The sequence below is a fragment of the Pongo pygmaeus genome, chromosome 17 (assembly GCF_028885625.2).
Source record: "Pongo pygmaeus isolate AG05252 chromosome 17, NHGRI_mPonPyg2-v2.0_pri, whole genome shotgun sequence".
Taxonomy (NCBI): Eukaryota; Metazoa; Chordata; class Mammalia; order Primates; family Hominidae; genus Pongo; species Pongo pygmaeus.
Genome location: NC_072390.2, coordinates 87,470,901 through 87,487,422, shown reverse-complemented (window position 1 = coordinate 87,487,422; position 16,522 = coordinate 87,470,901).

Below are 16,522 nucleotides of genomic sequence, written 5' to 3'. Positions count from 1 at the left end.
ATCACAGCAGTTTAGAGGCTTTGAATACTAAGGCCATCACTTGCAAAATTACCCCTGCAGATATTATTGGGGAAAGGTTTTAGTGAGGAAGAAGGAAAAAGTGTGTAATGGAAAGAGCCCAAGATTTTGGTTTCATCTTCTATTTCTGCGACCCTCATCAAAACAAAGCAACTACTTTATCCTCAGCTTTCATATAAGTAAAAATGATATAACAGTTCTGTAATGGACTGAGTGTTTGTGTTTCCCTCAAATTCATATGTTGAAATCCTATCCTCAGCTTTCATATAAGTAAAAATGATATAACAGTTCTGTAATGGACTGAGTGTTTGTGTTTCCCTCAAATTCATATGTTGAAATCCTAAACCCCAAGCTGATGATATTAAGATGTAAGGCCTTTAGGCGGTGATTAGTGACCTTATGAAAGAGACCCCAGAGAGATCTCTTGCCTCTTGTACCATGTGAGGACAAAGCAGGAAGCCAGCCCTCTATGAAGAGAGTCCTCCCCAGTATTAAATCTGCCCATCCTTTGATCTTGGGCTTCCCAGGTTCCAAAATTATGAGAAATCATTCCTGTCATCAGTAAGCCACTCAGTCTATGGTATTCTGTTATAGCAGCCTGAACAGACTTAATACAAAAATTTTTAATCTTCCAAACTCCATAATGCTATTGGAAAAATCACCCAGAAAAGGTATGCATAAACATTAAGTTAGGGATTATTATAATAAAGGTAATATTCAATGTGAGGTCTACAATTATTTTATATGTGATTGACAACAATTTAACCAAATTTATACAACCAGTTCACTCTAGTTTTATTTTTTATTTATTTATTTTTATTTTTTGAGACAGAGTCTCACTCTGTCTCCCAGGCTGGAGTGCAGTGGTGCGATCTCGGCTCACTACAACCTCCGCCTCCCGGGTTCACGCCATTCTCCTGCCTCAGCCTCCCGAGTAGCTGGGACTACAGGTGCCCACCACCCCACCCGGCTTATTTTTTGTATTTTTAGTAGAGATGGGGTTTCACCGTCTTAGCCAGGATGGTCTGGATATCCTGACCTTGTGATCCGCCCACCTCGGCCTCCCAAAGTGCTGGGATTACAGGCGTGAGCCACCGTGCCAGGCCTAACTCTAGTTTTAGAGTCATGAGTTTTCTCCAAGATGGAATTAATGAATCTAATAACTAACATTGTTAGTCGAACTTTTGATGTCAAACATGCAACTCTTAAGTGCTTTTAGTTGAATTATTAATTTTTGTTTCATTTCACTAAGTGTGATTACCTAAATTGAGAAAACTGGACACAGTACAAAATATTCCAATAAAAGCTGTGAAACAAATTTTCAATATGTGTTATAAAAACAGTTAATACAAATTAATTAATTAGTCTACTCTTGCATTGCTATAAAGAACTACCTGAGATTGGGTAATTTATAAAGAACAGAGACTGAATCGACTCACAGTTCCACAGCTGTACAGGGAGCATGACTGCTGAGGCCTCAAGAAATTTACAATCATGGCAGAAGGCGAAGAGGAAGAAGGCACATCTTACATGTCTGGAGCAGGAGAAAGCGGGAGAGAAGGGGAAAGTGCTACACACTTTTAAACAACCAGATTTCGTGGGAATGCACCGACTGTCATGAGAACAGCAAGGGGGAAGTGCACCCCATCAACCATCACCTCCCACCTGGACCCTCCTCCAACAATGAGGATTACAATTCTACATAAGATTTGGGAGGGGACACAGAGCCAAACAATGTCAGAAATCTGTTACTGCAATTGCACACGACATAAAGGCAATCAAAAATTGTGACATTTTTCAAGTTTTTAAAGAAAAATGCTTTCTAATTTATGGAAGTAATATTTTCTTAAATTCTCATAGTATTATGAGCTGTTAAAAATTATGTAAAATGGGCCAGGTGCCGTGGCTCACATCTGTAATCCCAGCACTTTGGAAGGCTGAGGTGTGCTGATCACCTGAGGTCAGGAGTTCAAGACCAGCCTGGCCAACATGGTAAAACCCCTTCTCTACTAAAAATACAAAAGTTACCTGGGCATGGTGGCATGCGCCTGTAATCCCAGGTACTTGGGAGACTGAGGCAGGAGAATCCCTTGAACCCGGGAGGTGGAGCTTGCAGTAAGCAGAGATCTCGCCACTGCACTCCAGCCTGGGCAATAAGAATGAGACTCCATCTCAAAAAAAAAAAATGTAAAATGATATATTTTCACACAAGTTGTTTTACTTTTATGATATTGAATCAGAGTGTTTGTTCAAAGGTTATTGTTCTTTAGAAAGAATGAAGCTTAATTTATTTCTGAAGTTATCACATTTAAAATTTAATTAAAGCAATTTGAAGCTTCTCAATAAAATGTCTCCCAAAATGAGCTTTAGAATTTTACAACACCACTTTTTCTTCCATCTCTTTCCCTTCCTCTGTTAAATTGTCTCTTCAAACTGTCAACTAAAACCTAATATCAGCTTTTATAATACTTTCAGTTTCTTTCAGTAGATATAAGCAAATATGAATACACACACGAATGTATATATAATTACAAATATATTTATATATATGATCCACTTTTACAAAAATATTGCTATGTATATACATTTTTTGTGACTCATGCTATTTTTGAAATTATATGAGTGTGGTTTATTTATTTCTGTATTTGCAATCTAATTAATTATTCTCCTTGCATTTTTTATATTTTATTTTTATTTTTTATTATAATCTTTATTTTAGGTTAAAAGGTACATGTGTAGGTCAGTTATATAGGTAAACTGTGTGTCATAGTGGTTTAGTGTGCCGATTATTTTGTCACCCAGGTAATAAGCATAGTACCCAATAGGTATTTTTACTGATCCTCTCCCTCCTCCCACCCTCCACCTTCAAGTATGTCCCAGGGTCTGTTGTTTCCCTCTTTGTGTCCATATGTTATCATTGTTCAGCTCCCACTTATAAGTGAGAACATGCAGTATATGGTTTTCTGTTCCTGCATTAGTTTGCTTAGAATAATGGTCTCCAGCTCCATCCATGCTGCTGTAAAGGACATGATCCCATTCTTTTTTATGGCTATGTAGTATTCCATAGTGTATACGTACCACATTTTCATTATCCTGTCTACAACTGATGGGCATTTAGGGTTGATTCCATGTCTCTGCTATTGTGAACAGTTTTGCGATGAACATGTGTGCATGTGTCTTTATGGTAGAGCAATTTACATTCCTTTGCATATGTACCCAATCATGGGATTCCTAGGTCAAATGGTAATTCTGTTTCAAGTTCTTTGAGGAGCATCCACACTGCTTTCTCCAATTGCTAAACTAATTTACAAAGCTGGAGGCATTGTGTTACAGGACTTCACACTATATTACAATGCTGCAATAACTAAAACATCATGTTATTGGTACAAAACACAGATACATTGACAAATGAAACAGTATAGGGAGCGTGTATTAATACCACAGATGTACACACAATGGAGAAAGGACCCATTATTCAATAAATGGTGCTGGGATAACTGGCTTGCCACGTGCAGAAGAATGAAACCAGACTTCTTCCTTGCACCATATACAGAAATCACTGAAGATGAGTTAAAGATTTAAATGTAAAATGTAAAACCTAAAACTATAAAAACCCTGGAAGCTAACCTAGGAAATACCATTCTGGACATAGGACCTGGCAAAGATTTCGTGATGAAGATGCCAAAACATCTTGTTGACGAGTATGCAACAAAAACGAAAATTGACAAATGGGACCTAATTAAACTAAAGAGCTTCTGTACAGCAAAAGAAACAATCAACAGAGTAATCAGACAACCTACAGAATGTGAGAAAATATTTACTGACTATGCATTCAACAAAGGTCTAATATCCAGAATCTATCAGGTTCTTAAACAAATTCACAAACAGAAACCAAACAACCCCATTAAAAAGTAGGCAAAGGACATGATCATAGACTTTTCAAAAGAAGACTTTAAAAATAGCAATTTCAGGATAATTTTTTAATGTTAAAAATGAACATAAAGTACATAGAATTCCCATATATTCCCTGCTGCCTCTCCCTCATATAGTTTTTCCTATGCATTAGTGTGCATATTTATTACAGTTAATAATCCATACTGACACATTATTATTAACTCAAGTATATACTTTACATTATGGTTCAGTCTGTGTTTTACCAATCTATGGGTTTTGATAAGTGCATAATGTCATATATCTACCATTAGAGTATCATACAGAACAGTTTTGCTGACCTAAAAATTGCATATGCTTCAATTCATTTTGCCTTCTTCCCCCATTGAACCATCAGCCACTGATCTTTGTACTGTCTTTATGTGTTTTTCAAGATGTCATAGACATACAGATGGCCCTCCTTATCAGTGGGTTCTGCATTCTCCGATTCAACCAACCATGAAGCAAAAATACTTTTTAAAAAATAATATAGTAACAAACAGTGAGTATGACTATTTGCATAGTGTTTACACTTTATTAGGTATTATAAGTAATCTAGACATTTAAATACATGGAAGGATATGGTTAGGTTATATGCAAATACTACACCATTTTATATAAGAGACTTGAGCATCCTTTGATTTTGGTATTCACACAGTGAGGGTAAAGGGAGCTCATCCAGGAACCAATACCCCTGTGGATACCAAGGGACCACTGTAGTTAGAACCAGACCATATATAATCTTGTCACATAGGCTTCTTTCCCATCTGAAAAGGACACTAACACACTATACATTTACTCTTCCTCCATGTTTTTTGTAGTTCGATAACAGATGTATCACAGTTAGTTTATCCATCCACCTATTGAAGGACATATTGGTGCCTCTCAATTTTTGTCAATTATGAATAAAGTTGCTGTAAACATTGATGAGCAAGTTTTTGTGACCATGACTTTTCAACTTCTTCAGGTAAATAACTAGCAGTGGGGTTGCTGGATTGTATAGCAAGACCATGTTTAATTTTTTTAAAAAAAGCTGCCAACCGTCCTCCAAAGTGATTATACTATTTTGCATTTCTGTCAGCAATCAATGGAAGTTCTGTTGCCCCACATCTTCCCCAGCAGTTGGTGATAGCAGCATTTCTGATTTTAGCAGTTCTAATAAATATGTGGTCATATTTTATTTTTGTGTGAAGGCATCTTTTTCATACACAGTTTACCCATAAACAACATGGGTTTGAATTATATGTGCCCACCTATTCACAGATTTTCTTCCACCTCTGTCACCCAGAGGCAGCTTGACCAACTTCTCCTTTTCCTCTTCCTCCTAAGTCCACTCAGTATGAAGACAATGAAGATAAAGACCTTTATAATGATTCACTTACACTTACATGTCATAAAAAGTAAATACATTTTCTCTTCCTTATGATTTTCTTAATACTATTTTCTTTTTTCTAGCTTACTTTATTGTAAGAATACAGTATGTAATGCACATAACATACAAAATACATGTTAATCAACTGTTTATTTGTTGGTAAGCCTTCCAGTTAACAGTTGGGTATTAGGAGTTAAGTTTTTGGAGAATCAAAAGTTATACTTGAATTTTCAATTGTGCAGGGTGTCAGGCTCCCTAACCCCTGTGTTGCTCAAGAGTTGACTGTACTTACTTGTCATCTGTTTACCTTCTTCATGAGGTGTCTGTCCCCATCTTTAGTCTACTTTTAATAATTTGTTTTCTTGTTCTTTTGTTTTAATAGTTCTTGGTATATTTTGCCAGTCCTCCACCACATATGTGTTTTAAAAATATATTTTCCCACTCTATACCTTGTTTTTTCATTCTCTTTCACAGGGAAGAAAAGAGATATTACTTTCTTTCAATGAAAAAAAATCCAACTTATTTTCCTGCAAGAATCATGTTTTTGGTGTTGCAACGAAAAACTAAAGATTGACAAATATAAAATAAGTTAGATTTTTTTCCTGCTTTATTTTTTAGAAGTTTTATAGTTTTGTATTTTATATTTAGTTCTATAATCCATTTTGCATTTTTCTTAATCTGATATCATTAATTTCTTCTTTTATTTGTTTAATCTTCCTAAAAGTTATTTCCATTTTTTCTTGATTTAAGATTAAGTATTTAAAGTTAACTTTTTCTCTAAATTTTGTATTGCTTCATCACAAAAATTATGATCTAGGAATTTCACATCATTTATTTAATCATGTGCAAATTTATTTGCATTTCATCTTCATGCCAGTGTTGTCTAAGAAGGAAGTTTTTGTCAATTTAAATAACACAGGTGATTTTTATTCTTTGATGTTACTTTTATTGATCGTATTGCCATCAAAAGCATTGTCTTTACTATTCTTAATTTTCTAAGTTTTCCTTTATGACTTAATATAATGGTAATTACATAATGGTAACTTCTGTTACCTAATGTAATGATACTCTATGTCCAGGGTAACATGAATAATATTTATCAATTATATATCCTCTACATTTTGTAAGGTTTTATGTCTTATATTTTTTAAAAACTGATTTGATTTTGTTCAGAGTGAATTACATTCTTCAACTATATAATGGGCTTCCATCTGTTTGTCCTCATACAACATGTGGCTATAGCTATGGTATTCAGTTAGAGACATGCATCATTTCCAGCTTAACTGAGGAAGGCAAGCTTTAACTTAGCAAAGTCTCTTTCTGTTAACGGATTTCTTTTGCAATTGCTTAATATGGCTTTGTGCTGGCTCTTTTCATTTTCAACATTCTAAATAATTTAGTTTACATGTTTTAAAAATATATATTACATATCTGGCTGGCTTTTGATTTTCGATACAATAGAAAATCAGCTTTTATTTTTTAACCAGGTGAGATCGGTTTATTTTTGATACTGTTGTGTAACATGTATGGATTGACTTTTTATATGTTTTATGTAGTTCCCTGCATTTAATATATTTTCCTTTAATAGTCTTTCCTTAGTTTTCAAAATTTATTTATTGCCTGCAGTCTTGTATTTAAAATAGATTGTATTTTTGTTCAAAAGTTTATTGAATATTTCTAGCATTTTTAATCTTTATAGAATATCTATAAATACCCTATTATGAATAATAACATTATGAAGAGCTATGATTCCTCTTTTTACCCTCCTTTTCTAAATCATCAGATTTTCATCAATAAAAGCTGAATTGCCAGCTTTAAACTACATTTATGACTCCCTGATATAATAAATGAGGCAATCAATAGCTTATTCTGCATCTTATGTTTATTTCCCTCTTTCACTTCCAACTTTTAAAATTTGTATTATTTTATATTTTAGGAGTATATTCCATTTTTATTGTTCTATATCCCAAATGTCAATATTTGTTTTAGGATGTCCTTGTAGAAGTAAATAAATTCATTGCTCACCATCACCCCTTTAGCCATGGCTTTCTCAATTGTATCTTATTGGATGCTATTTATCTTCCAGAAAATAGAAAAAGATAATCTCACCACAATAATATTTCTTAAGTGATTGCAAGTTTAAAATGTTAATACCTTGTATGATTAAAAAGAAGCCTGTCAGATTATACAGTTTGGAAGCTTGACTATTTTTTTTTCTCTGATTATTTTGAGGGTATTATTTCACCATCGTTTATGTTGAATATGGCAAGAAATAAGTTTGAGCCTGCATTCTTCTCCCTTATCAGGGATTCAGTTCTCTGCCTGTTTGCCAAAATATCCATTCTTAATCATTAAGCTCTAATAATTCTGTTTCGCTCATGTATAAATGTAGACTACTCTGGGATAATTTGTGATTTTTAAAATGTAGATTCAAGTAAGTATTTTTTATTTTAAAAAGTTTGCTTAAATTACAATTTAATTCATGTCTATAAATTTATTAGTGTGACTTTTATAAACTGATTCTGTCTATGTCATGTCTTTGTCATTGTGTCTCTATCTATAAATTATATTTGGTTTTATTTTATTCTGATTGAATTAATTTACACTTTTTCATTTCTATCTTTAATGTATCTTCATGTCTTTTTTATTCTCTTGTGTCTATTCTCACTTAAAATTGTGTTTTCATATTTGTGTTTTGCTTTTCCTTCTTTTTCTCTCTGAAATTCTGCCAGTGCAACCGTCATTTTTTCATATTGCCATCTTTTCTTGTATGTTTTCTTTTTGTGGTAACTTTTTCTTATTATCGTAGATATTCTCAATGGCCTACCAGTTTTTTAATTTATTCATTATAGGATTACTCATGGTTCTTAAGGTGAGTGTGCCAGTTATTAAATTAATATTACTATATTTTACATTATAAGGTAGGGAACATAGCCAATGACATTTCTGCTTTTCCAGACGTCTCTGTGTTAACTTCTACCAATAGAGAAAACTACAAGAAAACTATGTGGCTGAAAGAGAAAGAAAGGGATTTGCTTCTTCGTTTGCTTCCCTGGGGCTTCCTGTTCGCTTTCAGTTTCTTGAAGGCATTATCTTAGCCAAATTTCCCTCTGCAGCCACAGTGCCTCCCCACAGCAGCAGCTGAATTCGATTTCATTACTTTTAGAGGTTTGCAGAACCAACTCCACGGCCCACATTCCCCATACACATAGCCCACCGTCAACACCAACACCACCCAGTCAATCACTGCTTTTCCAACGTCTGACCTTCAGACCTATGGGGCTCTTCCTCAAAATATCCCAGTTTTGATGTTTTCAGAATTTTCCTTTTTCTCCCTCAGCCTGAGGAAATAATAAAAGATAATGAAAATATTAAAATTATGCTGTTTACAATACCAAAAAAACAGTGGCATTCTGCTTAGTATGTAGAAAGCTATACATGAGAGCATTTTCCCACCATAATTATACGAAAAAAATCTGATAACTGCCAAAATAATTACTTTTTCTTGAGTTCATCAGAAACCTCAGTCATAAGGCAAACAAGTGGGCTGAATTTTAAAATGCAACAACCCCCCCTTCAAGGGAACACTGGTGATGCTTCATTTTAAGAAGAACACAAGAAGTAGAGGTGACTATCATAAAAGCGTCTATGAAGACTGCTGAATTTTTAACTAATTTTTACCAGTTGTGTGGGTGATCATGAGGAATTAGAAACTCTGGGAGATACAGTTATAAATTTTTTAATGAACTGCAAGCTCTTTTCCAAGGGCATCTACTCGGTGTTCTTCAGAAACTCTGAGTAGGAGCAGTGCAGACTTGAAATTGTCCACCTTGGTGGTGCATAGGCATGAAATTCCACCCTGTTCCTGGGTCTTTCAGATAAAGCAAAGCCTCAAGCTTGTTTGGCGTTGGGGAGGGAGGAACTATGTCATAGCTCAGCGTCCAGGCAGATATCTCAGGCTTCCTGGGGGTCAAGGGGAAGGAAGCATTTTTTGACTCTGAGGGAAGGCCAGAAGTCACCTAGACTCACCATGTGTCTCTTACCATGTTAAAAACCAACAGCAATCTACTTTTACAGAGCGGTCAGAAGCCCTTCTGCTACCATTTCTAGCAATCATACCCTGCCACTGTAGGAAGAGTAAAAGCAAACGCTTCTTAAGCCACCCGAACTGCAATAAAGTTGCTCAGGCCTAAGATTCTACCCTGATAAATAACAAAGTTTTGAAATACATGTATATATACATCTATCTATTCAGAGATTGCCATCCCCTACCATAGCCAGACATGACATAGTATCAGTGGTGTAAAATGGTGTATCAGTTGTGTATCAGTGGTGTAAAATGAACAAGTTGAGAACATTTCTGGAGATAAATAATAATTCCTTTTTATTTTATAAAAGAAAACATGATATCTACTGAAAATATACAACAATTAAAATTTTCAATATATATACATTTGCAATACATATCAATGATATAATTTTAGCACTTTTAATTGATTAGAAGTTTATTGGGTGAAAAACTAGTTTTCAAAATCGTAAGTACACTTAGTGACCTGTTACACGTAATAAGGTTATTTCCCTGAGTTCAGTTCCCCTCATTGCTTTTTACTGCTATAACTATCCGCTTCAAATGTGTCCATTGCAAAGTAGCTAGGACTAATAATGGTGCTGCTTTCTGATGTAGTGGGATGTGTTTTGTGTGTCTGAAAAATCAATGTGACCCTGGAATAGAGGTTGTCATGATCTACCTTTCCCAAGTGTCATATCATTTGGGAAGAAATGGAAGAGAGTTTTGCTTTCTGGATGCAGGTAATAAGACCAAATAGAATCAAATGGAATTCTGGGACAGAAGTCAACTGTGGAACAAACTTGACAGCTGTTATCATTACATAAAGTTTTATAAGAACTGACATTATGATTCTACAGGTTATTCATTCCACATGATTTACTCCAAAATTTAGTTTTTCAAAAAACTGGATTCTTTTCGGTCTTAATTTTATCAAATCATGTATCTATGGAAATTATATATATAAAATTCTATATTTCATTTATACAGGGATTTATAAATTGCAGCATTTTCAGAGATATTATACAATGTCATTGTACACCCATGACAGTGCTGTGAGGCTATTCTTACTCACAGTGTGAAATGCATTCGAGCTATTAAATGATTTGTTATCAATTCACATAATTTGTAAATGGTGAAGGTAGAATGAGTGGCTACTCTTCTGTCTCCTAACAAGTTACCCAAAGAAAATGCAGCACTCCCTGATACAGTGTCGAATTCTTCTGGAGTTTGGATAGGCATGCAATTGGAGAAGATTTATATCAATTTATGTCAATACCAGTAAGCCTCCCTGCCTTTCTGTCTTATTAAATGTTATTTACCAAAATAATTACTCTGTCTTCTGGTGGACTTTGGCTTTAATTACTTAAGACTAAATATTTGCATTTGTATTAATGAAGACATATACGTATAGGCCTTTGCCAGAAATTTGGCTCTCAAGACCAATCAGTTTAGGCCAACAGGCCAAGAACTTTTCATGCACTATTACCTACTTATGTATTGTTTGTATTCTTTATTTTATTGGACATTATTGATGTCCTCAGTAATTCACTAGCAAACATGAAAAAAATTCTAAACATCTGAAAATATTTTAGTCCCTATTCTTTATAGAAACAAATATAAATTAATTATATACCAATAAGTATGTTCTCATTGAGGGTCAGAAAGTCTCTCATTTGTAAAAAAAAGAAAAAAAAAAAAAAACAAGAACGTTATGCTTGTAATTTGTGACTTTTTTTTTTTTTTTTAGTTTAAAAATATTTTACTGGCCAGACGTGGTGACTCACGCCTGTAAATCCCAGCACTTTGGGAGGCCGAGGCAGGCAGATCACTTGAGGTCAGGAGTTCGAGACCAGTCTGGCCAACATGGTGAAACCCTGTCTCTACTAAAAATACAAAAATTAGCTGGGTGTGTTGGTGTATGCCTATAATCCCAGCTACTTGGGCAGCTAAGGCAGGAGAATCACTTGAACTCAGGAAATGAAGGTTTCAGTGAGCCAAGGTCATGCGACTGCACTCCAGCCTGGGCAACAGAGCGAGACCCTGTCTCAAAAAAATAAAATAAATAAATAAATAAAAATATTTTACTATAATATTTGCAGTTATATTCTAAATAGGTTAAGTATATCAAGATGTCACATTCTTTCAGGGAAAAATGAAAAAAATATTGTTAGTTTCTGATATTCTTTGGCTCTGTGTTTCCACCCAATTCCCATTTTGAATTGTACTCCCATAATTCCTTACGTGTGTGGGAGGGACCTGGTGGGAGATAATTAAATCATGGGGGGCAGTTTACCACATACTGTTCTCGTGCTAGTGAATACATCTCATGAAATCTGATGCTTTTAAAAACAGACGTTTCTCTGCACAAACTCTCTTTTTTTTCTCCTGCCATCCATGTCGTTCTGCTTCGCCTTCTGCCGTGACTCTGAGGCCTCCCCAGACACATGGAACTGTGAGTCCAATTGATATGGTTTGGCTTTGTGTCCCCACCCAAATCTCATCTTGAATTGTACTCTCATAATTCCCACATGTTGTGGGAGAAACCCAGTGGGAGATAATTGAATCATGGGGCAGTTTCCCTCATACTGTTTTCATGGTAGTGAATAAGTCTCACGAGATCTGATGGTTTTATCAGGGATTTCTGCTTTTGCGTCTTCCTCATTCCCTCTTGGTCTGCTGCCATCCATGTAAGATGGGACTTGCTTCTCCTTGGCCTCTGCCATGATTGTGAGGCGTCCCCAGCCATGTGGAACTGTAAGTCAAATTAAACCTCTTTCTTTTGTAAATTGCCCACTCTCAGGTGCGTCTTTATCAGCAGCCAGCATGAAGATGAACTAATACATCACTTAAACGTCTTTCCTTTGTAAATTGCCTAGTCTCGGGTATGTCTTTATGAGCAGTATAAAAATGGACGGATACAGTAAATTGGTACTAGTAGAGTGGGGTGTTGCTGAAAAGATACCAGAAAATGTGGAAGCACCTTTGGTACTGGGTAACAGGCAGAAGTTGCAACAGTTTGGAGGACTCAGAAGAAGAGAGTTTGGAACTTCCAAGAGACCTGTCAAGTGGCTTTGACCAAAAGCCTGATAGAGATATGAACAACAAGGTTCAGGCTGAGGTGGTCTCATATGGACATGAGGAACTTATTGAGAATTGAAGCAAAGGTGACTCTTTTTGTGTTTTAGCAAAGAGACTGGCAGCATTTTTCCCCTGTCCTAGAGATCTGTGGAACTCTGAACTTGAGAGAGATGATTTAGAGTATCTGGCAGAAGAAATTTCTAAGCAGCAAAGCATTCAAGATGTTACCTGGGTGCTGTTAAAGGCGTTCAGTTTTATAAGAGAAGCAGAGCATAAAAGTTCAGAAATTCGCAGCCTGACAGTGTGATAGAAAAGAAAAACTCATTTTCTAGGGAGAAATTCAAGCCCTCTGCAGAAATTTGCATAAGTAACAAGGAGCCAAATGTTAATCCCCAAGACAATGGGGAAAATGTCTCCATGGCGTGTCAGAAGTCTTCCCCGAAGCCCTTCTCATCAAAGGTCCCGAGCCCTAGAAAAAAACAGTTTCCTGAGCTAGGCCCAGGGTCCCCCTTCTGTGTGAAGCCTAGGGACTTGATGCCCTACGTCTCAGCCACTTCAGCTGTGGATGAAAACCATGGCTTCAGAGGGTGCAAGCCCCAAGCCTTGGCAGCTTCTATTTGGTGTTCAGCCTGTGGGTACACAGAAGTCAATAACTGGGGTTTGAGAACTTCTGCCTAGATCTGAGATGTATGGAAATGCCTGGATGCCCAGTCAGAAGTTTGCTGCAGCAGTGGGGTGCTCATGGAGAAACTCTGCTGGGGCAGTGCAGAAGGGAAATGTGGGGTTGGAGTTCCCACACAGAGTCCCTACTGGGAAATCACCTAGTGGAGCTGTGAGAAGAGGGCCACTGTCCTCCAGCCCCCAGAACGCTAGATCCACTGACAGCTTGCACCATGCACCTGGGAAAGCCACTGACACTCAATGTCAGCTCATGAAAGCAGCCAGGAGGGAGGCTGTACCCTACAAGGCCACAGGGGCGGAGCTTCCCAAGACCGTGGGAGCCCACCTCTTGCATCATCAGCGTGATCTGGATGTGAGACGTGGAGTAAAAGGAGATCATTCTGGATCTTTAAGATTTGAGTGCCCCGCTGGATTTTGGACTTCCATGTGGCCTGTAGCCCCTGTGTTTCAGCCAATTTCTCCCATTTGGAATGGCTGTATTTACCCAATGCCTGTACCCACATTGTATCTAGGAAGTAACTAGCTTGGTTTTGATTTTACAGGCTTATAGGTGGAAGGGACTTGCCTTGTCTCAGATGAGACTTTGGACTATGGACTTTTGAGTTAATGCTGAAATGAGTTAAGACTTTGAAAGACTGTTGGGAAGGCATGATTGTGTTTTGAAATATGAGGACATGAGGTTTGGGAGGGGTAAAGTTGGAATGAAATGGTTTGGCTCTGTGGCCCCCCCCAATTCTCATCTTAAATTGTACTCCCATAATTCCCACATGTTGTGGGAGGGACATGGTGGGAGATAATTAAATCACGCGGTAGTTTCCCCCATACTGTTCTCGTGGTAGTGAATAAGTCTCACGAGATCTGATGGTTTGATAAGGGGAAACCCCTTTTGCTTGGGTCTCATTCTCCCTCTTGCTGCCACCATGTGAGATGTGCCTTTTACTATCCACCATGATTGTGAGGCCTCCCCAGCCAAGCGGAACTGTAAGTCCAATAAACCTCTTTGTTATGTAAATTGCCCAGTCTTGGATATGCCTTTATCAGCAACGCGAAAACGAGCTAATATAGTTTCATATTTTAGCAACATTCTAGATCTACAACTAAGTCTTTCTGTGAAAGTCAAATATTACTATAGAGAAGGTGGCTAAATCAATGCTATTTAGAAATCCTAAACAAATCACTGTCAGGAGAAATTACTTTTTAGGCTAAGTGATTTTCAAATAATGATTTCTTTATAATGAAAACTAATGAGCATTTTACCACAGAGTATGATTGCTTCTAAATTGCTGAATAGATAAAAAGCATTTTCATTTGTTTCTTAAAAATATATCTGTAAGCTCATATTTCTTTGAAAACATGTGTGGAAGTCCTCATTCCCTTCAACATAACCCCAAATGACATCACAGGTACTGACGACACTGTTCTTCTTTGGCTAGATCACTTCATGCCCTTGCAGATTGAATAACAATCACCATAGGGAGTAGAATTCCGTTGTTCAAACTGAAAAGCAAAATGTAGAAAGTAAAAATAAATAAGGAAAACAGCCACAGCAGTAATGATTAAGTTTGGCAATGGAAATGTGCTGTCCTCAGACTCTAAATACATGTTATATAAGTATATTACACTGCCAAAAGATTGCTACAAGGCACATGGATTTACACTGAAAATCTAAGGACATTAGCATTGACTGTTCCAATGCACTAGGGGATGGATTAGCATCGCGGTTGATGTGTGCAACTGTGAAATTGTCTCAGTGAGAATGAGACCTGGAGACGTAATTTAAGAAATAATTTTAACTGTTTTCAATGAGTAGTTTATCATTATTATTGTTACTGTTATTATGAAAATATTCAGTTGTTTTACTGAGTTTTTTTTTTCTCTTAGAAATAGATGTATATTGATATAGATGGCTATGTCCTAACTGTGCTGGTAAATATCAGGGCCACATCTCGCCAGAATTCAAATCTTGCTTGGTTTTTGGTTCCCTGACTATGAAAAGGAAGTAGATTGGATCTACAGCTCTAAGTGCAGATGGAACATATTAGCTGCTAGAAATGTCTACTTCTGTATTCCATGTATTTCTGAGACTTTTTATTCATCTCAAGATATATTTGTGCTGCCACTTGATTTGTTTTTAGTCTACTGTTGCTGAATTCTTGAATTTCTAGTCTTTGAATACGCATAGAAAAAATTACTGCTCTGGTGGGCTCAGATCATTTATTCTCTTACAAATGGAGCATGGCTATGCAGAAAGTACAGTCTATAGATTCTACATATTGAAGCATCCAGTGTGAAAGACAGTGTTTGACTTCTCTTTATGGGTACACATCTTGCTCTTTTCACCTCCAAATATCTTGATGAAATAATGTATTAGAACATATTGTAGAACTGCTGATTTCCTAATCCGCAATATATAAATTTAACATTTTTTTTAAAAAAATAGTTAATTTATGACTTATTTATAGTTATCCAAGATTGATGTTCAGTGATTCTTTTTTCAGATTTTTAATGCTTTAAAGTCAGTTATTTCAAGACTATTCTAGAATAATTAGGATGGAAATGAATTAGATGGTTCTGTGTCAATTTCGAGTTTAATATTCAATATATTCCAAGATGATTTCTTGTGCATTTTTGAAATCTGATAAAAATGTGTCTATTTTTAGTCCTTTGGCACCACTTTTTTTCAGTAAATTTTTAGTTTGTTTTTAAGTTGATGGTTAGCATGGGTAACAAAGGAACAACATTCCTCCTTAGAGCCTGGGCCACCTTAGGAAAAATCATGGGTAAGTTTCGAAATCGTAAATCATCACCCTTACTTTCACACTACAAAAGCATATCTCTTTACTATATAAATTTTCACTTTTTCGACACCAAGACCAGTCCAATGGTTATATACATAAAATGTATAAACACGTAACTGTGTTTTACTTAATCCAGAAATTTCCATAAACAAACATGTTCCACAGAAATATTTTTTGAGGGAAAGGAAACATTTCAAGTTATCTAAAAATAATTTACCCCCTGCATTTTTCTAGACAGAAATTAATGATAGTAATGCCTATTACCATCTGCTTTATAGATCCTTTGGTGATCTAATTTTAAAGAAAAAAAATACACTTACCACTGAAAAAATCATATTTTTAACACACATTTTTCTTTCTATCCATTAGGAAGTTTAAAATTTCTAACATAAATAAAATAAGAAGTTCATTTTTCTTAACCAGGTCATTAAGAAAATATGAAGAAAAACAAGACAAGACACAAATATTGTTTCATTATATGAACCTATCACAATAATTTGTTTTAGCATTTTTTATTTATTAATATTCAACTAAGGTTAAGACATGAATTGTGTACTTCGATGAATCAAAGATGAC